Source organism: Furipterus horrens, unplaced genomic scaffold (assembly GCF_987537825.1).
Source record: "Furipterus horrens unplaced genomic scaffold, mFurHor1.1.pri manual_scaffold_13, whole genome shotgun sequence".
NCBI classification, from domain to species: Eukaryota; Metazoa; Chordata; class Mammalia; order Chiroptera; family Furipteridae; genus Furipterus; species Furipterus horrens.
This window is the reverse complement of record NW_028327183.1, coordinates 25,052,168-25,074,469: the sequence shown is the minus strand read 5'-3', so window position 1 is coordinate 25,074,469 and position 22,302 is coordinate 25,052,168. Positions and strand designations below refer to the sequence as shown.

General features: G+C 46.8%; 1 pseudogene; it reads left to right on the top strand.

Moving 5' to 3' along the window:
• The window catches only part of LOC149994274 (polycystin-1-like protein 2), a 100,963-nt pseudogene that overhangs the window by 27,215 nt on the left and 51,446 nt on the right, over positions 1-22,302 (top strand).

Here is a 22,302-nt window from a genome sequence, read left to right as displayed (position 1 = left end):
CAAACAAGAGCTTTCTGGGTGCGTGGCATAGAAGGCCCTGAGGCCTGTGTGGCAGGGGCAGCAGGGGTGGGGTGGGGATATAGGAGATTACAGAGAGATGGACAGAAGTCAGATCACATGGAGTCGGGGTCTAACGTGCCAAGGCGAGAGGATTTGGGTTTTACTATCTGGCCATGGGAGACTGCCCACCGGAGGTTGAATGCTACTGCAGCTTCACGTTATTCCAGATCAAGCCCTCTGGGCATGAGCTGTTTAACAGGTCCCATCAGAACTGAGTCCAGGAACACACTGTATGCTGGCCAATGACCCCTCATCCTAGAATCCACATGCTCTTCATTGTTGCCCAGCTCACCTTCACTCCTTCTCCTTCACAACAGTTCTGGAGTCCTGTCCTCTGGGGAAGCTTGCCCTGACGCCAGCTGTCTCCTTTGTAGAGGTACATTCCTCAGTGCCAGACACAAGAGGAAGCATATCACTAGTCTCTCATTTGATCCACAGCAATCCCAGGAGTCAGATGCTATCAAACCCTTGAAGGAACAGAAGCTCTAAGAGGCTTAGGTACTGGCCAGAGCTCCTCAGCCAATGATATAGTCTGAGATCTGGCTGGGCCCAAGGCCTACATTCTTAACCTACTGCCCCCTCTCCTACATTCTCATGATCTCCTGGGCTCCCTCTCCTGCAGTAGTTAGCCCTCTGTGGCTTTTGTTTTTTTTCTTTTTTAATTTTTAATTTTTTAAATTTAATTTCAGAGAGAGAGAAAGAAATTTCAATTTGTTGTTCTACTTGTAACCAAATGAAGGTGTGACTGCCTGCTGTTTTGAAAGCCAGTACTCAAGAGACAGGTGCTTATGTAAAAGGAAAGTGATTTATTTAGATGCCAGCCATCCAGAAGATGCGGGACTCATGCCTCAAAGCCCATCTCTACCTCTCAGTGGAGGCAGAGATTTTTATAAGGAGGGACAAGGAAAGAAGAACAAAGAGATCAAGGGAGGGGGTTGAAAAGTTCTCTACATGCAGACGAGCACAGTCCATTCCGATACGGTAGGTGATGGTCTGGTGTGCGTCACCCTGGCTTAGTTATCCTGGCTTCATGTCATCCTGGCTCCACAGTTGAAGGTCAGCAAATCTTTCAGAGCCAGAATGCCTGAAGGTTGGAGTCTGTATCTTTTGAAGTTAACTCCTAGGATTCCTACACAAACATGCTGTTTATCTTCAAGCTACATATTAGTCAGAGTCAGCACTTACAGAAACAATGTCAAAAGATGATGGGGTGGCTTATAATTCCCCACTTACAGTTTCCATTGTTACATACTTATTTATGTATTCATTGGTTGCCTCCTGTATATATCCTGACCAGAAATCAAACCCACAATCTTGGCATATCAGGACAATGCTCTAACCAATTGAGCTACTCAGCCATGGCAGCACTCTGTTTTAATCATTGGTTTCCTTGCCTGTCTTCCCTACTATTGGGTTGGCAAAAAAAAAAGTCTGTATGGTTTTTTCTGTAAAATAAAAAACACACTTTTCATTTTCACCAATAACTTTATTGATTTAGATATTTTGAGTATGTTGGCTATCTCTTGCGTGGTATAACGTTGATCGTCCTCAATTAACATCTCGATTTGATTGCTATCAACTTCAACTGGTCTACCCAGAGAGAAGTCTCCAGTTTGACACTTTGCTAACTGCTTTTGACACATTCGATCAGTCACAGCACCTTCTCCAAATCTTTTTGCATTTCAGTTGTGTTTTTACCTTTCTCTAAATAATAAAGCATAATGTACCAAAAATGTTGTGTATTTTCTTCCAATCTTCAATATTAAAATGGCTACACAAAAATTCACCAATTTTGATAAGCTTTCTTTAAATGCATGCTGATATAACAGCTATCACAATACAATCTAACAAAATTGTTTCAAATGAAGTTAAAGACAACTAAGTGCTACTAGAGCCACTTATGCAAGACAAACAAAACAAACTTTTTGGCCAGCCCAATAAACTGTAAGGACAGAGGCCAGGTCTACATTCCTGTTTGTCTAGGTATCCAGCATGGGGCCTGGCTTAGAGCAGGCTCTGATAGTGCAGCTGAACACATGGTGGACCCTTAGCAACTAAAGTTACTTACTCAGTGATCTGTGCTGAGGGCAACCAGGCAGATCAGACAGGGCCCCTCTCCATTCCACACCTTTGCACAGATTGCTCTGAGGTAGGGGGTGGGTTACCAACTGGGGACAGGTGTCTTACAAACCAGCTGTTTTTCCTGCAGAGAGAGAAAGGGGATGTGGAGGTACACATGGAACCTGGTTGGTAAATGGATCCTTTCACAACAGTGACTCTGGGCTGGCCGGATAGTGACGAGAATTTATGCTTCCAGTGGATGTACTAGGTGACCTTAGAGTTCTGGAACTGTCCTATCTCACCACAAAGTAATGGATAGTAATTAGCTTTGCTGTTCTTTTTCTTACCCTTCACACCGCCATACTCATTTCTGATATTTTGTGTACCTTGTATATGCCAGAGATTGCAAATTCCAATGGAAATGGGAGGTGTGGTGGCAAACCAAGGTGGGGGTGGCCCTGAAGGCAGGCCACAAGAAATGCACCATCTGTAGAGAATTTAAGAACTATAACAACCGAGAGAGTCAGTCTGCTTTTTGTATTACCACTGCAAACAATGTCAGTGAAGAAATACTCCTCCCCTCTAAGGTGGACCCCTCCTCTCACCTCCATGCCCTTGTTTTACCACTGGGAAGAGTCTAGAGGGAGAAGGCGATGGGGCATTTTCTGACAAACCAAAACTGTAGCATCAAGTGCTCGTTTTTAAGAAATGGTTGTCCTTTTTATAAGGATATATCCTAGCTATGTACACATTCTTTTAGAAAGAAAATGAGTGTCATTCATACTGTACGTATTGCTTTTGCTACCGTTTTTTTTATTGAATAATATATCCTGCATATTTTAATGTCCTGGTATCTTTTTTTCCATTTTGATATTCATAGTAACTGCATAATAGACTGTCCAGTTGATGCCTGATCATTTATTTACCATTTCCCTCTTTTTGGACATGTTGGTTGTTTCAAGTTATTTGCCTTTATAAACACTATAGTGAACATTTTCACATTTCAACCTTTATTTGACTCTGTGGTTACTTTCATAAATAAACTCCTATAAATGGGATAACTGGGCCAAAGTTAAATAAAATGTGAAGGCTTTGATATTAATTGCTAAGTGGTCAGAAGATCCTTCTCAATATGAGTTCTTGTTATCTGAATTAGTAAAGGATACAGATACAGAGTTCAGGTGATTGAGCTGATGACCTGACCCCTGAACATGTCCTGGGAATGACTATCATATTGGGGGCAGTGGATAAACATCGATCAACAGAGTTGAAGGGGAAGGATATAGAGACTTACTGAGCTGGTTTCATGAAGCTGGAAGTGACGCTGCAGCCTCCCAGATGAAGGGACAGCTCTCCAGGTCCCCAGGGACATAGTGTGAACAATCACTTCCACGTGGAACGAGAATTACACCAGTGACAAGAAGCTGCCCTGGACATTGTCCCAGGTGAGCACCTCTCCTATCATACACCTGCCTGCTCACCAGTGCAAGTCACTGGTGCAAAACAAGCTGACAGATCCTGCAGGTTTGCTCAGAGTCTGGGTGAAGCATGGGTCATTTTCCCACAAGTATCCTTCTGCAGCATCATTCCGGCAAGCTGCAAGTAAAAATATTTTAAAGAATCAAAATCTCAATTTGAAGCCCATTTTCTTATCAATGACCCTTTTCTTCTAAAAACTCCAAACCAGATGATAGCCATATGTGTAAAGTTCAGAGTTCTTGGATGGATAGTGTTTGCCCATCTCTTTCGCAAGCCGTTGCTGGGCTCAGTGGAGCAACTGTGTTGAGAGGAAGCTGCTCTGCAAAGACCAGAGAGAGCTGGTGGTTCTGCCATCCTGCCTGCCACCATCCGATTCTACAGTCACCCTGCACCTGGCCATCTGGAGAGGCCATGAGCTGGAGAACCAGGAGGAACTGTGCCTCTATGTGTCCTCCCCCCAGAACTCAGGCCTCAAGTCAGATGGGGACTCTCTCCTCTTACCCCCAAACTCCAGCCAATGCTTCCCATTGGGTGATGCAGTCTAGAGAGATCAGTCTCCTAGTGCAGAGCCACAGAAGTCGATGGAGAGCAGGCTGCAGGGTAAATGGAGAATGTCTGGCACACTTATACTAGAATACACATGAAGACAGGAGTAGGGAGATTCAAGAGCTGTTATCAAGTTAAAACTGAAAGGACCTGGGAATGGGTCACACACATAGCAAGTGCCAAAGTGACCTCCGATTGGCTCAAGGGAGGGGGTATTATAGAGAAGGCCCAGGATTCAGATCAAGTCATGTTGACTCATGTTCCAGCCCCTTACTTAGGAGGGTGTCAATGAAACAAATCATATAAGCTCCCTGACCCTGGTTTGCTTGTCTGTGATAAAGAATTGCAACATGTCACTCATAGGGTTGTGGTAAGCGTTAGATAAGCTAATACCAATGGAAATCATATATAAACTCTTGGCATACATACTATAAAATAACAGCATTTGTTTATTATTAGAACTAGGAAGAATCACAGAAATTGCGAGCTCTAATCCCTTCCCAAGGAAAGTGAGGCTCAGAGAGTTTAAGTGACTCATGCAGGGTGACCATTCATAAGCGGCTAGGACAGAATTTGAGCTCAGAGTCCTGCCTTAGCCTTATGCATTTTCCATAGCATTACCCTGTGCAGTGAATGAAATGGGGATTTAGTCAGGCACATTTACTCCATCTTCATGGCCAAAGCTACTTCCCAGTTTCAGTTGGGGTCGGGGTTGCTTTCATTTCACCATTCACTTGAAGAAAGGCCCTTTCTCACCTTCTCAAAGGATTCGAGAACTGGACAAAAGACTAGCAGGTAGGTGGCGACAATTCCTGAGCAAGCTTCCTTGCTCTGTCCTCTGTCTCCCTTTCAGCTCTGAGAACTGTGGGCCAGTGAATGCTAGCGAAAATGTCATGCTCAGGGTCACCATGGGTGACGACTCCCCAGTGGCCATGTTCAGCTGGTATTTAGATGACACCCCTCTAGAGAAGGTGAGGACACTGGCAACCCTCAAATATGGAAAAGTCTTCCCACTTTGACTTCTCACATGCCCAGGACTGAGCTGGGAATGGGTCAGCTCCACTCAGAACCAGTGGAGAGGGAGTCAGGGGTTGGGGCACCTTCCCCAGAGGAAAACCAGGGCATTGGTCAGAGAAAGAATGGATGCCTGGCAGCAAAAACAATGGGAAAACACCATAGCAGATGCGGCTGGTGCTCCAGTCCTGTCTGTGGAGTGGCCCCTGGCCAATAACTGTGAACTCTAGAGCCCAGTCCCCCAGACTCTGAGGGAGACACTGTGGTGCAGCTTATATACTCCGGAGTGCCCTGTGGGATCAGGCTGGATGCCTCCTGAGACCACTTCTTTGCCTAGTTTCATTCTCTACCCTGTTCTGCTTCCCTAGGACAGTACCCTAACCAGGCCGGACATTGGGTATCCAGGCTGACTTCAGGGAAGCAAGCAGTGGCTGTTACTCATCTGTCACAGACAAATCTGAAAGACCTCCCAGGGGTCAGAAACCAGTGCCCTGCTGAGGTCCAGTGGCCTGACTGTAGCCTCAGGGCTGGGGACTCTGCTCTCTTTCAGACCCAGCCCCTCCTAGCAGCCTGTATACTCTGAGGATTTTGGCCAAGTTCTTCAATCCTCTAGAGCAACACTTCCACACTGCTGCTGAACAGCTCCCTCCTGCAGACCTGGGGCCAGGCCATCCGAATTAGGGTCACAGGTGTCAAGGCCTCCCTTTAGTCTCTTGTCACAGATTCAGTCTGTTGCAGAAAATGAGCCAAGACAAACCCAGAAACCCTGAAATAAAGAACATCAGTGTAGGGTGGGGGCCATACACGGGCTTTGGTGTGAATCCCACCACCACTGCTTTCTACTGGAAGACTAAGGATTTAACCTCTCTGTGCCTCAGTTTACACACATGTAAACTAGGTGTAATAAAAACACCTGCCTCGAAATTGTGTTATGCAGGGTAGTTGAGAAAACACCAGCTGTGCAAGCAGATCATTCTGGGGTTGTGCCTCCTAAATGTCCTGCCAGGATGATTCAGCACTTTTTACTTAAAACAAGCCCAGAACCCAGAGAAGTTACAGGCTCTCAAAAAGATAAATAATGAGGGTGTGAATTCTTTTTTGGATGAATTTCTTTGACTCAGTAGTTCTCAAAGTGGCTCACAGACCACCCACACTGGGATAACCAGGGGTAATAATTTAAAATGCACACTCCTGAGTTTGCCCCAAACCTTCTGAATTAAGTCTAGGCCAAGGAATGAGTTTTAATTGATTAAGATTCTTTTTATGCCCTGCTCTTCCAGGTACATACTCTTTTTGAAAAACCAGGTGATTATACCAGGTGATGTGGGATGTTGGTGCAGGTCAACGGGGTGGGTGGGTGAAGGGCTATTCATGGTGCTGCGGGGGCCTGGGAAGAGCATGGTTTCAGGTGGGATCAGCCTGTTTCCAGGTCCTCGCTGTGGCCCTACCTAACTCGGTGAGCCTGAGCAAGTCATCATTCCCAATATACTCCCTCCTCACCAAAGCTCTGTGAGGAAGCTTTTATTATTAATGCCATTTTTAAGGTAAGGAACTCTCAAAAAGCTTTTGTCCAAGGTCACCTGGCTAGTAAATGCAGAACTGAGACTCAAGCTCAGGTTTTTCTGAATCTGTTCCTCTGTCTCTGCCCAATTTCTCAAAGTGAGATTCCAGGATGCCCTGCATCAGGGTAGTTGTTAGACTTGCAGATTTTTGGCCTTACCCTGAAACTCCAGAGAGGTCTGTGGCTCAGGGTCCAGAGAGGGGCCAGGGAACCCACACATTCAATAAATTTCCTGGGTAATCCCGAAGCATGGTGGAGTTTGTGTGAGCCACAGAGCCCCTAAGCACCCTCTGTCTTCACTCCCCATCAGTGACTGGGCACGCCTACAGGGAGGACACCTGTTATCAGCTCTCTGCCTCCCCCTGAGGTGCCCACCTGCACCACTGCCCCGGAGGAGGGCACCGTTCTAACAAGCTTCGCCATCTCCTGCAATGGCTCTGCCTCCCTGGGCACCCTGGAGTATTGCTTCTGTCTGGAATCAGGTACTGGTCCGGGGCTAGGCTCTGCCTTCAGCTCCTTTCCCAGAACAGGGCCTGTCTGTCTGCCTCTCTCTCTCTCTTTCTCTCTCTGGAAGCTGCAAAGAATATATTCCATGTGTGAGAGCAGTTTGCAAGATGAAGACTCCCCTAAATCTTAACCCCCCACCCCCAGGCACACTGACCCACCCACCCACCTGAAATGAGAGCAGACCCCATCAGTATCTCCGCCACAACAATGGAGGCCAAAATGACTTCTGTCCTGGCATAAGGGCTGTGGAGAAACCTATATGGATGAGTATACACAGAAGCACAACCATGTGAGACCACCACTAGGACATCATCACGCAGCAGTCACTTGGAGTAGCCATGACCCCTCGGAAGTCTGGAGCTACTCAGGACAGAGATGGGTGTGGCTCATAAAATTGTCAGCAATTTTATTGACCCCACAGCAGAGTATGGCAATGAGACAGATCATACTGAACTAAAGGGAGAGATTTTTTGCAAAGGTTTACAGGGGATGAAGCATGCAGACCCTACCTCCATTGCACAATACCCTGCCCAGTGTCCTGCCACCACAATCCACACCCCAGGACAGCAGTAGGGCATCAGCAGGAGAGATGGGATGAGCAGCCCACACTGCATCTCTTCGCCCAGTTTGGGGACAGTTGATCCTTGGAGGCACATATGTGTCCTTGTCTCCTGCCAATGAGTTTTAGCATTTTGTGACCCTCACATGGGCTCTAAAAATGTTCTAGTTAGATTGAAGCTTTCCTCCAAACCTAGGCAACTAGGAGCATTGCTAGGGAGCTCTCCAATATTCAACATTGAACACTATAAAGATGTAAAGTGAATGCCTTGATTAGGGAAAGATGGACATAAACTATCCTGAGGCCCCAGCATGTGTGACTTTCATGGGGTGTCCCATCAAATAGATGTGGAATGTAGGACTGTGAAGATGGCTGTGACTGGGTCTCAGCCTGGAGGGAAACGAATCAAGAAAGGAAAAAGATTTCATTCCAAACCCATGTCCACATAAATGGAGAGCCCAAGCCAGCTGCTCCAATTCTGACTGATTATTCCTCTGTAGTACCTGTAGATGGAAAAACCTGTTCCAGGAAGGGAAGTTTAGCATAATCACTTTAGCATTAGAGAAGAAAATTTCAAACTTGTTGACTACATTTCCCTGCCCAACAACCTCACACAGGTGAGCAAAGGGGCAGGAAGTGTGATCATATAAAAATGAGCTGTCAATTGCAATTCAATAATTTCATGATTAAATAGTGATTCCTCTTTAAGAATGCAAAAGATATTCATTCATTCACTCATTCATTCATTTTTGCAATCAATGTGTACTGAATTCAGACTCTATTCTAAGTGCTAGATATATGGCAATGAATAGAAGAAGCCCCTGGCCTCAAGGTATTGACAATTAGGTGGAGACAGCTAGTAAATAATGATACCTGACAAGGGGCACTGTTTTAGGTAGAGCAGCCAGGGAAGGCCTTTGTACAGGAAGTGACATCGAGTGAGCTTGGTTATGTTTCAAGCTAATTGTTAAGACCTTTTCATTTTCCTTCTCCTCCTTTTTGTAGTCTGGTTTACAATCTTGCATTAAAAAAATAAACAAAAAAATAACTTTTAAATGGGGAGATTTTTCCTGAAAATTTTCATGGATTTTAGTAAAATTAACCCCAGGTCCCAGCAGCATGCGATGACTTAGAGGACAGTTGATTAGTGTAAGTGGCTGTCTTCTCCCTGAAAGTATGGCGTCCCTGAGTACCTGCCATACCTTCATGAGCTATGGCTTTTGTGGCCTCATCATCAGGCTTTACTTTGGTGGGTTTGCAGTCTCCCTGGGGCCTGGAGATGCTCCCCTAATTGTCTAATGTCCGTTTGCCAGGTTCCTGTCTACACTGTGACTCTGAACCTGCACTCCCATCAGTTTGTCTGCCAATTGGAAAAGAAAACAATGACTTCGTGCTGACAGTGGTCATTTCTGTTTCCAATCACACAGCGGACAGACGGCACACCCATGCAGTAGTTAAGGTGGATAGCGACAATTGTTTCTTTACTGAGAAAACTTGACATGCCAGAACTTCACTAAGAGGATGGCTGGCTATTGAAAGCCGGCCCTTGACACAAGGGTTTGTAAAAAGAAAAAGAAAAAGAAAAAAATAAAATTTTTAAAATATAATAAAAGGGTGGTTGGGTTGAAAGGAGCTTGGCATGACCCGATGAGTCATTGATTCATTAATTCCTTAAACAAGTATTTACAGAGCACCTACTATGTGCCAGGCCCTGGGGATACAGCTGTGGACAAAACAGACATGGTCTCTACTTTTAAAGGTCTTACGACTAGTGGCCAGAATAAGGGTAGAGTCCTGGGGGCTTGGAGCAGGGGATCTGAGGTGGTTGGAGGAGAAGGACCCACTGATGAGTTAGGCCAGTGAATTCGAAGTCAAGAGGAAGGAGGACCAAGATCAGCTAACAGGGCTACAAGGCAAAGGCTGGAAAAATTCCAAGTAAATGTCAAGGGTCAGAAGCCAGTGGACTGGGAAGGGATGGAGAACGCCATGAGGAGGGCAGTGATGTGCCCAGGGCTTGCTTTTGCTGGCCATCCGCTGCTTGGTGCAAGTAGTATGGCTGCCCTCAAACCTCAGGAAGTGTCTGAGGGCTCCAGGCCAGGTGCAAAGGTTCCCAGGCCTGCTCTGCTTTCTCCCATGAAGATCTGTGACATCAGGCTCTTGTTCTTGAACAGGAACCAGCGAGCTGAGGTCTTCCCTGCACAAAGCATGTTTCTGGTTTCCCATAGGTGGGACTTGGAGACACTCATGTGGAGGATACGGCATTCCAGGCTGCAGCGTCAAAGAACATCACCCCTGCTCTGCAAGGCGAGCAGGGCCCAGAGCGGCTCTTCTAGCTGGCCAGGTCTGTGTCCTCCATGCTGGACCAGGAGTGCTAGGGGCTGGGACCCAGGCGCCCGCAGAAAATGGGCAACAGACAGAAGGTACCTGAGATGAGCCCTTGTATGCTTTCCTCTGGGGCCCCTGGGATCTTTACGTAGCTATCCAGGGTGGGGAGCAGGGTTCGGGGATCTGTGAAGAAGCCTTTGGTGTCTCCTAAGCTGCTGACATTACCTTTCCTCTTCTGGTCCTTTCAGTAAGTGACATAAAACAAAGGTTGTCACTGCTCAGCCTAATGGAGTCACAGGCTTCTAGGGTGGAAGGGAATTTAGAGTATCACTCCAGTCTTTCCTATTAAAGATCATGATGCAAGGCCAGAGGAGAAAAGTGGCCTGGCTTCAGTCATATGGTTAATGGTTTGGAGTTAGACTTAGATGTTGTCCTAATTCTGTCACTTACCATATATATTATCACAAACTGGTGACTGTACTTTTCTAAGCCTCAGTTTCCCAGTCTTGAAATGGGGATAATAATGTTTTCCTAATAAGGTTATAGTGAGCGTTAAATAAGAATTACATTCACTTAACTATAGGTCAAGTCATATGAAATTGCCCACTTTCAACCAGTTTTAACCCACAAAACAGCATTTCATGTGTTATAACCTAATGTTATAACTACTGCAGAATGTATGGTCACTTCCACTCCCAGTGCATGGACGTGAACATGAATATGCACTCCTAGGCATGCAATATGCCTGCATCACACACAGCATCACACATATGTGCTGGGCGTGGAGAAGAGAAGAAAGACTTCACCGGTCCCCTGAAGGGTTCTCATGAAAGTACCTGGCACAGTGTGGGACACATGATAAGCACTCTTAACACATTGCATACAGGTGGCGAGAATTCTTGTCATTTCTAAAAGGCATTTAAATTCCCCAGTACACAACGTGTTAATACAAAGAAGTGGTGGTTGGCAAAGTAATTAAGTACAGAGTGGTAACTAACACATATTGAGTACCCACTATGTGCTGTCAGGTCTTCAATTAGGGCTTTAAGGATGTGTAACCCCCATTAAAACCCTACGAAGTAAGTGGCGAGATCCCCATCTATGTTACAGAAGAGACAGGGTAAGAATTTTAGTAGCATGCCCAGGTCCACGTGTCCAGTAGGTGGTGAAGATGGTTCAGACACAGGTTGGCTCTTCCTCCATCCACCTCCAGCCTGCCCAGCCCTTTGCTTCACCTTAGAGCCCTCGTATACAGACACACCCCCACTGGTTCTTGGCTGCATGTACTCTGGCATTACCTGTGGCATACTCCTGCCTTTGGATGTCCTGTGGTCCCTGAGCACCCAGACGACACAGGACCGCAGCAGCTCAGCCTATAGTGACCAGAACCCAAAGGGGGCAGCTGTGTGTGAAGGGGGATCCCTGGTAGGAGTAATGGCTTTTGAAGAATGAGGCAGTCAACCCACAGCGACCTGGCAGGGAGGGCACCGGGACAATAGCTTCTAGCTCTCTTCCTGCCCTCCAGTCTCCCACTGAGTGCGTCTCCTGGCCAGAGGATTGGGGCCGCTGACATCTCTCCATGCAGACAGCCTCCAAAATGGTGACGAGGATGGTGGGAAGATCTACAGAGGCAAACATGAAATGGGCCATCTCCTGAGTTTCCCTTCCAGAACATTCTGACAAGAGTCCCCTCGTGTACTGGCCTATTCTTTCCTCCATGCAAGCCATAGCCTGTATACACCCTGAGCTAATGGCAGACACACAAAAATCTGCAGCTGCCGTGAAAAACTGTTTGATGGTTAGACTAAGCAAGCTGTGACAAGCAGGCTGTGAAAAGGGCTGTTCATTTGTATCTGTGCTAACTCAAATGTTTGCCACTCGCCATGTCCAGCTACTTACACTTAAATTAAAATGAAATAGCCCTAGCTGGGTAGCTAAGTTGGTTAGAGCATCCTCTCAATATGCCAAGGTTGTGGGTTCCATCCCTGGTCAGGGCACATACAAGAATCAACCAATGATGCATAAATACATGGGACAACAAATTGATGTTTCCCTTTCTCTCTCTCTCTGTCTCCCTCTCTCTCCCTCTCACCTCTCTAAAATCAATAAATAAAAATAAAAATAAATTAAATTAAAGTGAAATAAAGTTAAAAATTCAGTTCTCCATCTGTCCTGGTCACATTTCAAAGGCTTAGCCATCACATTTGGTGAGTGGCTGCTTCACTGGAGAGCACAGGGGAGGGGATGTTTCCTTCAATGCGGAAAGTTCTATGGGGCAGTGCTGAAATGAAAGTCTCACTTTTTCTGTGCTGCTTCCAAGGCCAGTCCCTGGTCAGTCCTTCATTAGGACTTTGTGGCTTAGAAAGCACACTCTTCAGAAGCCCCAGAAGGTATGGCTTAAGGTGGGAGTCAGTGGATGAAAAGCAGACATCCTTGTCCCCAATCACTCCAAAGGTACACAGGGACCCAAGCCTGCAGCAAGATCTGCCATCCACACTGGGCTGGCAAAGTAATCTGGTTTCTGAATGCCATGCCACCTGGTCACAAGTGCCATCCTAAGACATGACTTCTTTTTTAAATGATGCCAAATTTTACAGATTTGATTTGAAGATTTAGAGAAAGCTGAGTCATTCTGTATTAGCTTCCTATGGCTGCTGTAACAAATCACCATAAATTTCGTGGCTTAAAACAACACAAATGTATTATCTTACAGTTCTAGAGGCCAGAAGTTTGAAAGGAGTCTCACTGGGCTAAGGTCAAGGTATTGACAGGGCTGTGAACTGTCTGGAGGCTCTAGGGAAGAATCCACTCTGCCTTTTCCTGCTTCTAGAAGTTGCCTATATTCCTCTCACCATCTTCAAAGCCAGAAGCTTAATATCTTCAAATCCTTCCCCTACCCACTTCCCTCCTTTCTCCTCTCGTCTCCCTCTCCTTCGCTATCACTTCTGCCTCCATTGACTCTGACTCTCCTCCCTCCCTTTTATCAAGACCCCTGTGATTACACTGGTTTCACCTAGCTGGCTGGGACACTCCATCTCAGAATCCTTAACCTCATCAAATCTCCAAAGTGATGTTGCCAGTTCCTTTTGCCATGTGAGATAACATGTTCACAGGGCTCAGGGATTAGAATGTGAATGTCTCGGGAAAGCCATTATTTTGTCCACCACACATTCTATGAGGCAAACAGAGGTCTACCGGCTTTGAAAAACCCCAGAAGAGCCTGGCACTTGCTCTGACCCTAAATCTTTCTAAAACCATTTCATCAAACCACTGGAATTGCATTTCCTCTCCTTACCTTCCTCCCTCTGTACCAAGGTCAGAGAGCGTGTGCTGGTGTCACTGTCTGCAGTCACTACCACCCTGGGGGACGTACAGAGGGTACAGGAGCTGGCCAAGGTGCTTAGAGAGATGACCCGTCACAGTGAGGAGCTCACACCCTTGGCCCAGGTAAGTAGTTCTCACCTGCTGAGCCAGGCTATGGGACATGTCCCTCTATGGAGTCTGACAACTCACCCCAGCACAGGGCTGCCAAGACTTCTGCCATCTTTTTCCAAAAGCTCTTCATAAGTGATGCCAATGGAGGAAAGGTGCTCTGTGTCTTCTTCTGGGTGTGATGGTCTGTGTGCTTACCCACCACACCCTGCCAGTAAATTTAACTAATTATTGGGTGGTTAAGTGTGTGTTCAGATAATGCTACTGAACACCCATGCCTACCACTCCAGTGCACAGCAATCTGACATCCAACTGCCAGCTCTGGCCTTTCTTTCATTTCTGACGTCCACACCCGCCCCCACTCCCACCCCTGCATACTCTGCTTGCCCACATGGCGGCTTGGGCATGGCAGGGGATCGATGCAATGGTCAGTGATGAATCAGGTGGGATACAGATACCCAGCTTCCCCATCCCCCTTGGTGGATAACTCCCATCCATCCATCCGTCCATCCATTGTCCAGTCAATGAAGGTTTACTCAAAGCCTATTAAGTTCTGGGCATTTTGCAAGGCACTCTGGGAAGAATTCCAAGATGGACTAGGCTTCTCTATTAAAGGAAATTAGTACATTGTAGGGAGGGAATACTTGGCCTCAAGCTGATAACACAGGCAGCTGGTATGGTGGGCCTGGTCCATATTTTCCCTAGTTTGGGTCCACACCTTGCTCCCCTCCATTCTAGCCCTCATCCCTTGAATCCCAAGCAAGGGCTCATGCTCTTCTTCTTTCCTCTTTGCAAGTCCAGTGGAAGGCCAGCTGGGCCCTGCAGCATGCCAGTGAGGCCCTAGTGGCAGTGACTGCCAAGGCCCATCCTGAGGACCAGAAGTTCCAGGCAGCCGCCAAGGACCTGTTGCAAGCTGAGGGCAATGTGCTAGAAGCTTCCCTGAGGAACAGGCTAGCTTCGGAAGTCAATGGCAGCCAGGTAGGGGACCCAGCCCAGATGCAGACCTCACACCTACCGTGTGCCCAGCTGACATTAGCATTTCCAGGTGGATCTTTCACCACATATTGCAGATGAGGAAACTGAGGCATGACATTAAAGTCCTTTCTAGGGAGCTAAAAGAAAGGTTCCAGAGGCCAGAACTTCTGGGAGGCAGTGTGGTGTAGAAGGCTGAGAGCAGGCTTTGGCAGGAGGCAGACTGAGTTTGAATCCTGTATTTGTCGCTTACATGCACCTGCCTCACAGAGTTAGTTGCCCAAAGATGAAAAGGGTTCATGTAAGTCAAGTGTTAGAAGTTTTATAAGTGCTTGCTCTTTGTTCCCTCAATTAATGGCATCCCACCATGGTCTCTGCCTCACTCTCTGCCCTCTCTCAGTCCCTGCCAAAGGTCCCACACTAGCCTGGTGACAGTAACCAGAGGTGGTATACAGAGATGGGTCTCTTGTTTCTCTCTCCTCTCTCTTCTTTTTATTCTCTTCCCCCTCCCTCTAATCGCTCTTTCCTCTCTCTTGTTTTCCTCCTCTCTCTATCTTCTCTCTCCTCTCTACACACCACTGCTTTCTTTCCCAGGTGGCCACAGTGCCCCAGCTGCTCAGAGCGGTGAAGCATGTACAGTCTGCCCTCCCGCTATGGAGACTGCCCAGGGGCCTTCCAGCCACACTGGCCACCCCCTCCATCTCTGCATGAACAAACAGGTAACCAGCTGCACTGTGGGTCCCCAAGAAAGCCCATCCCCTGACCTGGCTCATTCCACACCCATATCCCAAGACCCTGTGACAGGCAGAGCCCAGGAGACCAGTCTTGGAGGTGGGAGAAATGACAGGACCTAGGAGTGAGAAGGGCTGTCACTGACAGATGTCCCTGTGTTGGGTTGTCCTCTTGGATCCCAAGGCAGTTTCCCAAAGCAGCATCCTTATCAGAGCTAAGTTTTGAAACCAAGTCCCCAATCTAATCAGATGGGACAAAGTCAAAGGCTGTAAAGATGGGGCTGGGAGCCCATGACATCAGAAATCAAGTAAGCAGGGGAGATAAGCCTAGACAAATGTCCACATCAAAGCTCATTTATTCATCCAACAAAATATGGATTGACCACCACTATGCTCCAGACACTGCTCTGCGTACTTGTTAGCAGTAAACAAAGTCAGCTAAAGCCCTGTCCTCAGGGATCCTCGAACCCAGCGTAGGGTTATCGGCTGCCTTTGATATGGCTACTGACACAAACATGCAGAACCCTATAAGGGGATCAAAAGAGAGCAGCCTGTTCTGATGGCAGTGCAGCCCTCCCTGTAGTGCAACAGACGTTCAGATACTCCTTTACACGGGCTTTCTCCTTTCTCCTGGACCCTCTATTCTCACCTCATGGCCAGAATTCAGCCCCAGAGTTGGCAAAGCTCCTCTGTGCACATGGCTGCTGTCAGCTCTGCGACCTTCACCCTGCCACCTGCCTCCTCCCTTGGCTCTGTGGAGGACGGTCAGGAGCCTGTGGACATAAGGGTAGCACCAGTAATGACCTGCTTGGGAGCAGCCCTTTACCAACAATTTACAAAGCACTTCCACAGCATCTGCTCAGTTATGTTAATTGATAACAGCCCTGTCAGTTACATAGTATTGTGATGCCCATTTTACAGATGAGGTTCAATGACTTGCCCAAGGCCACGAGCAAAGTGGGAGAGCTAGAATTCAGACCCAGGCCTTCTGACTCCCAAATCGACTTCATTCTGTAACTAAGGAAGAGAGAACACAGGTTAGTGCTTAACTGACTCTTTGCTCCTTGTGCCCCAGTGAACACGAACAAGCGTCTCTCTCTTTGAGTCTTGTCAGCTTTGCCAGAAGAAAGGCTCAGACTATTTTACAGTCTAGTAACTGCTCAGCAATAGCAAGTCTGACTGGGTTCTCCAGGCCCAGCTTTCTGAGGGTACAGCCCTGAGGTGTAGACACACACTGGGAAAACCAGCAGCAGCTAAACGCAGGGCCCCCAATTTATCCCTAAGGGCAAGGGGCACCTGTCCATCCCATCTTAGGAAACCTCATCATTTCACATAGGGATCTCTTCCCCTTCCAGTCTTGGGGGACCTGGGCCAAAACTCCTTGTTCTTGGTTTCAGACGACAAGTTTCCCAAAGAGAACGTTCCCAGCCCAAAGCCACCATGATGTCAGTGGAACTGTTGGCAGCCTCTCTCTGACCAGCCCTAGTCGACAGCTCATACCCACGAAGAATCTGTCAGAGAATATTGAGGTAGACGTTGGGGGTGCTGTCAGAAGTCAGGTGGCATTTCTGTCTTCTGCAACTTGGTTGGGACTAAAAGTTGGTTGAACATGAAAAAATAGATATTAAACAGGAGACTCATAAAAAATGATCTTACTTTAAACATTGCATTTTAACTTAAAACTGTAGAAGTACATCATTATCAATTTTTAGGTGTACAATAAAAAAATTTCTTCATATCTGTTGATAGGAATTTTAATCATCTTCATTACATAAATCATCTCCTATAATAATAGCCTCTAAAAGGTCCAGTTAGATTTTCCTAGTTAATAAAAAATGTAAGCAGATCACAGTGCAATATGAGTTCAGATTCTTTCAAATTTTTAATGATTTTTTTCTAATTTTTTACAGTTTTCTCATCAACTTAAGTTTTTATGCAAATCATGCTTTTCACACTCCTACTTTGTCACTGTATGAAATATATGATTAAAATTGACCTTTAGAGTCATAAGCACAATGGACATAAGCAGGTCTGGGCATAAGCAGGTCAGACACAACTGCTTATTGGTGAGCATATGACTTTACTGGTAGGAGAGGGCTGCCAGCATCACTGGAGAGATGTTGTAAGTTGGGTTCTCTAGAACAAGGGGTTGAGAAGGAATTTTCAGTGCAAAATGTTTCCTAGAGATCCATACCTGAGAAGAAGAAAGGAAGAAAGCAGGATTGGGCAGACATTAGACTGTAATCCAGACCTCACACAGCCTCAGTCAGCCCAGAGGGAACTCTGCAGCAAGTATTAGTCATCTGGGTTGTATTAGTTGCATTTGTTATTTTCTGTAGCTTATGGTGTTTTGATATCTTAAAATCTTGCTGGTGGGGAGAGACTATCCTGCCCAGGGCCAGTCCTTAGAGACAGCAAAGGGCTCATGCCTTTCACATGCACACACACTGATCCCAAGTCCATGCCCCAGCTACGCCCTTTATCTAAGCTCACATACCAAGCCAATATTCAACCTTGACCAAAATCATCCCAGGGCCAGATACCAGGCAATGAGAGACCACCTCTGTAACCTATGCCTGCCAGAATTATTCAAACTGGTCAATCCTAAATTGTTTATTCTGCCCTGCATTCCTTCCTTTCCCTTGGAAACCCCAATAAAGGCCATGGCCTGGGCTTTCCATCTCCATGCCAGCTTCTGCCTCCCAACCTGGTGCTTCCCCTGTCACCCTCCATGGCATGGCAGGTTCCCTCTCCCCAGGAAATGTAAGTAAGAAATCCTTCTTTAAATGGCATTGATCTCTCCATGTCATCCCTCAGTCACCTCCATAAATTAAGATCCCATGAGTACAAATGAGACAAGAGTATCCTGTGTCAGGCCATTACGTCTAGACCTTATACCCTCTTCCTTGCTCAGTTACTGAATGCAGGTGGCCCCAGGAAGGGAGGCCCTCAGGACAGGCGAGTCTGCAGCCAGGACAGACCCTGAAGGAGCTGGGGGCTGGAGCCTGTCTACTGAACACACTCCTTGGGACTGGGCAGCAAGTCCTTCCTGGAAGGAAGAGCTGGATAGTATATTGCTGCATCTACCACAGAGGGCCTGCAGGAGTAAACAGTGTACAATGGGCATAAATCGGTCCATTTTAAAAGGGGAATGGAGAGTATCAGTGAATCCGTAGAGCTGATTAAATGGAGAGGGGTTATAAGAACTTCTAATGTGAGGATGATAACAGAGTAAGAGCAGCAACTAATTGTTGAGTGTTATTGTGTATCTGACACTTGGCTAAACATTTTGTATGTGATATCATTTTTAATACTCTCAATGAGTCTAGAGTCTATGTGTTCTATGGATGACAAGAAACTGAGACTCAGAGTGGTTTGTTAATTGGCCAGAGGTTCCAGAGCTAATATACAGCAGAGTCAAGAACCAAACAGAGATCTCTCTGTCTCTGTGGCTCCAACTTACACACATTTGATCAACACTTTCATCAACACCACCACTAGTTCACGGGGCACCTTGCTGTGAATTAGAAAAAGTGTGCTCTTTTTGTGCAGATGCAGCCCCGAGCTGGGGTACACAGCCTGATGACCATGGTAAATTGAATAAAGACCCCCAAGATGTCCATGTTTTCATCTCTGAGCCTGTGAATATGTCAAAAAGGCCTTTGCAGATGTGACTTAAGGATCATGAGTTATAGATGATCCTGGATTATCTAGGTGGGCCCAATATCATCACGAGGTCCTTATAAAAGGGAGGCAGAAGAAGAGTTGACTCCAGAAGAGAAAAAGGCAATTCGATTACAGAAGCAAAAGGGCAAGGTGATGGGAGGAAGGAGCTATGAACCAAGGGATGTAGGCAGCCTTCAGAAGTGGGACAAGGCAAAAAAGTGAATTCTCCCCAAGAGCCACTAGAACAGTGGTTCTCAACCTTCCTAATGCCACGACCCTTTAATACAGTTCCTCATGTTGTGGTGACCCCCAACCATAAAATTATTTTCATTGCTACTTCATAACTGTAATTTTGCTACTGTTATGAATCATTATGTAAATATCTGATATGCAGGATGTATTTTCATTGTTACAAATTGAACATAATTAAAGCATAGTGATTAATCACAAAAACAATATGTAATTATATATGTGTTTTCTGATGGTCTTAGGTGACCCCTGTGAAAGGGTCATTCGATCCCCAAAGGGGTCATGGCCCACAGGTTGAGAACCACTGCACTAGAAGGAGCCAGCTCTGCTAACTTTAGCCCTGTGAAACTGATTTTCAACTTCTGGCCTCCAGAACTGTAAGATAAATTTGTGTTGTTTTAAGCCACCAAGTGTGTGCTCATTTGTTATAGGAACTCTAGGAAACTAATAGAATGAGCAAAGCACAGGGTGGATTTCGGTTCCCCAGGTGCTAGCCCTGCCCAGCTCTGCATAGCAGCCCTGATGCTAACTGGCATTCCCATTGTGGTACACCCTTGATCTGACTGCTTCTGATGACAGATCCTGCTGCCTCGGCTTTCAGAAGGACACAGCAACCCAACCATGTTGAATCTGACCAGTCCTGAAGCTCTGTGGGTGAACCTGACTTCAGTGGGGGAAGCTTGGGGATCCAGGTGCACTGGAGACCTAATGCCCCACTCACACTCAGCCTGGGCTATGGCTACCACCCCAACAACACCAGCTACGACGCCAAAGTTCACCTCCCACCAATGGCTGCTCCAGGTAGTCGCATCATTGGGTTGGTTTTCAGGCTGCTTCCTGGAAATGTAACTAGCTCAAAACTTGAGAATCAGAAGCTATAGAGGGAAAAAAACCCACCTGCTACATTAAGTACTTACTTTTATTGTTGGTATTAGTACTATTATTATTAATAGATGAGCACTAACTATATGCCCTGAAGAAGCTGACAAGCACTTACAGAACTGACCTCACTGCAACCTTCCCAACAGCTCTCAGGGATGGGGACTGTTGACATCTCCACTTTCCAGATATGAACAGAGAGGTTAAGTAAGTGGTCCAAAGTCACACATCCAAGAAGGGACAAAGTCAGAATTTGAGCCCTGGTCTGTCTGACTTGGCAACCATGCTCTGCACACTCATCTGGGAGAGCTTCTTCGATGCTCCTGGTCTCGGGAGGACAGGGCACTCCTAGGACATGGGGGAGACCATCAGGGCCAGCTTCCCTGCCAAGTCACCTCAGTCTCCCTCTTCCATGATGTTGTCCCAGTCTCCACAGGCTTCAGGCTGATCCTGAGCCCCCTTTCCTGCAGATGGGCTGTCCACTTGGATCCTGAGCCCAGAGGACTGGCATTTTGGAGAAGGTGTCTACTATCTGACTGTGATCCCCGAATCTGACCCAGACTCAGCTCTGGGCAGAGACCTCACAGTTGGCATTGCCACCTTCCTTTCCCATTGTGTGTTTTGGGATGAGGTCCAGAGGACTTGGGACAACTCTGGGTGCCAGGTAAGGAGATGGAAGCAAAGAAGACAGAGCAGCTTGGTTGGGTGTGTCCCACTCCTTTAGGGTCCTGTTTTAGTGCCTCTGGTGCTCCATCTTTAGCGCCTCCATGGGGCCTTTGCCTGTGTGTCTGGAACCCAACCCCCACCCAGTGAAGTTAACTCATCCTTCGGATTCCACTTGAGGTGTCACTGCTCCCAGAAACTTCTCAATGCCCTGGTTTGGTCAGATTTCCTACTGGGAACTCTCAGAGCCCACAGACCTGCCTCCTTCATAGACTACGGAGAGTGGTGGCTCTACACCGACTTGGGAGAGCGCTGAAAGATGTCCACTCCCTCAGTGCTCTGGGAGTCACATGAGACAGGAACAGCATGTTTTGCTCACCATTAGGAACCAATGACCACTGAACAAATGGACAAATGACTGGGCAGCCCTGCTGACTCTGGGTTGTTGAGAGGGGCCAGAGTGTCAGTTCCAAGGAAATGAACTCATAGCTGAGTCCTTTATTCTATGCCAGGTGCTGTGTTCCATGCTTTCTGTGTTATCTCATCAAATCTTCACAATAACCCTCTAAGAGAGCTGGTATTCACATTTTACAGGTGGTAAAACAAAGGCTCAGTAAATTCAACTAACTTGCCCCAAGTCCTTCACCTAGTAGATAGAAGAGTGGGGACTCAAACTCAAGTCTGTCTGTTTCCAGAGAATAATCCTTAGCAATATGGGGCACTGTTTCTCCAGAGTCTCACTGAGTGCCTGGATGGTACGTGGCTCTATTAATTGCAATCAAATCCTTGTCTCAGGTCCCCCCAAAAAAGAACCGTGACAGTGTCCTGGTAGCAGACATTGGCTTTGAGGCCATCAGAAGCCATCTCTGTGTTATCAGGGTCCCCCTTTCCCCCTACATGTCATTGTATATGCTGTTCTCTTTCCTGGAATGCCCTTCTTACCTACAACACCTGGTAAACTCTTATTCACCCTTCAATCTCCTATGCCAATGCCACCTTCCTTGGGGAGCTTCTCAGATGTCTGGGGTCTCCCTCTGTTGGATTCCCCAGCACTTCATACCTTCCCCAAAGAACAGCAACCTCCATATCTAGTTGAAATTTATTGCATATCTGTCTCCACCTATGAGATCATGAATACCTTCTTTCATTCATTTTACAAATAGTCACCATGTGTCAGACCAACTGGTGGGGATATAAAGGTAAGAAAAATCAGCAAGCTTTCAGTCTAGCAGAGGACACAGACAAGAAGCAAATGGCACACACATCGAATGATGACAGTCACAAGTAGTGTAAGAAGCCAGGTTGCAACAGTCACAGAAGGGAATTCAGAGATGAGCTCCTTCCAGGGTTGCTTCTGCTGCAGCTTCAGATTCCATGTCAACTCCTGCCCTGGCTTCTGGCTGCCACACATAGGGAGTTCCCCAAAGCTCCAGGAAGAGACGAGGGTGCATTGAGATGTCCCAGGCATAGCAGGTTCCCCGTACTTGAGCACAGGCCTTTGTTCCTTGTGAGCAAGGCCCCGGGTGTGTTTGACCTTCTAGGGTCCTCGCTCCCAGAAGCTGTCTGACACCCATGTTGCTGGCAGAGTGCCCACTGCA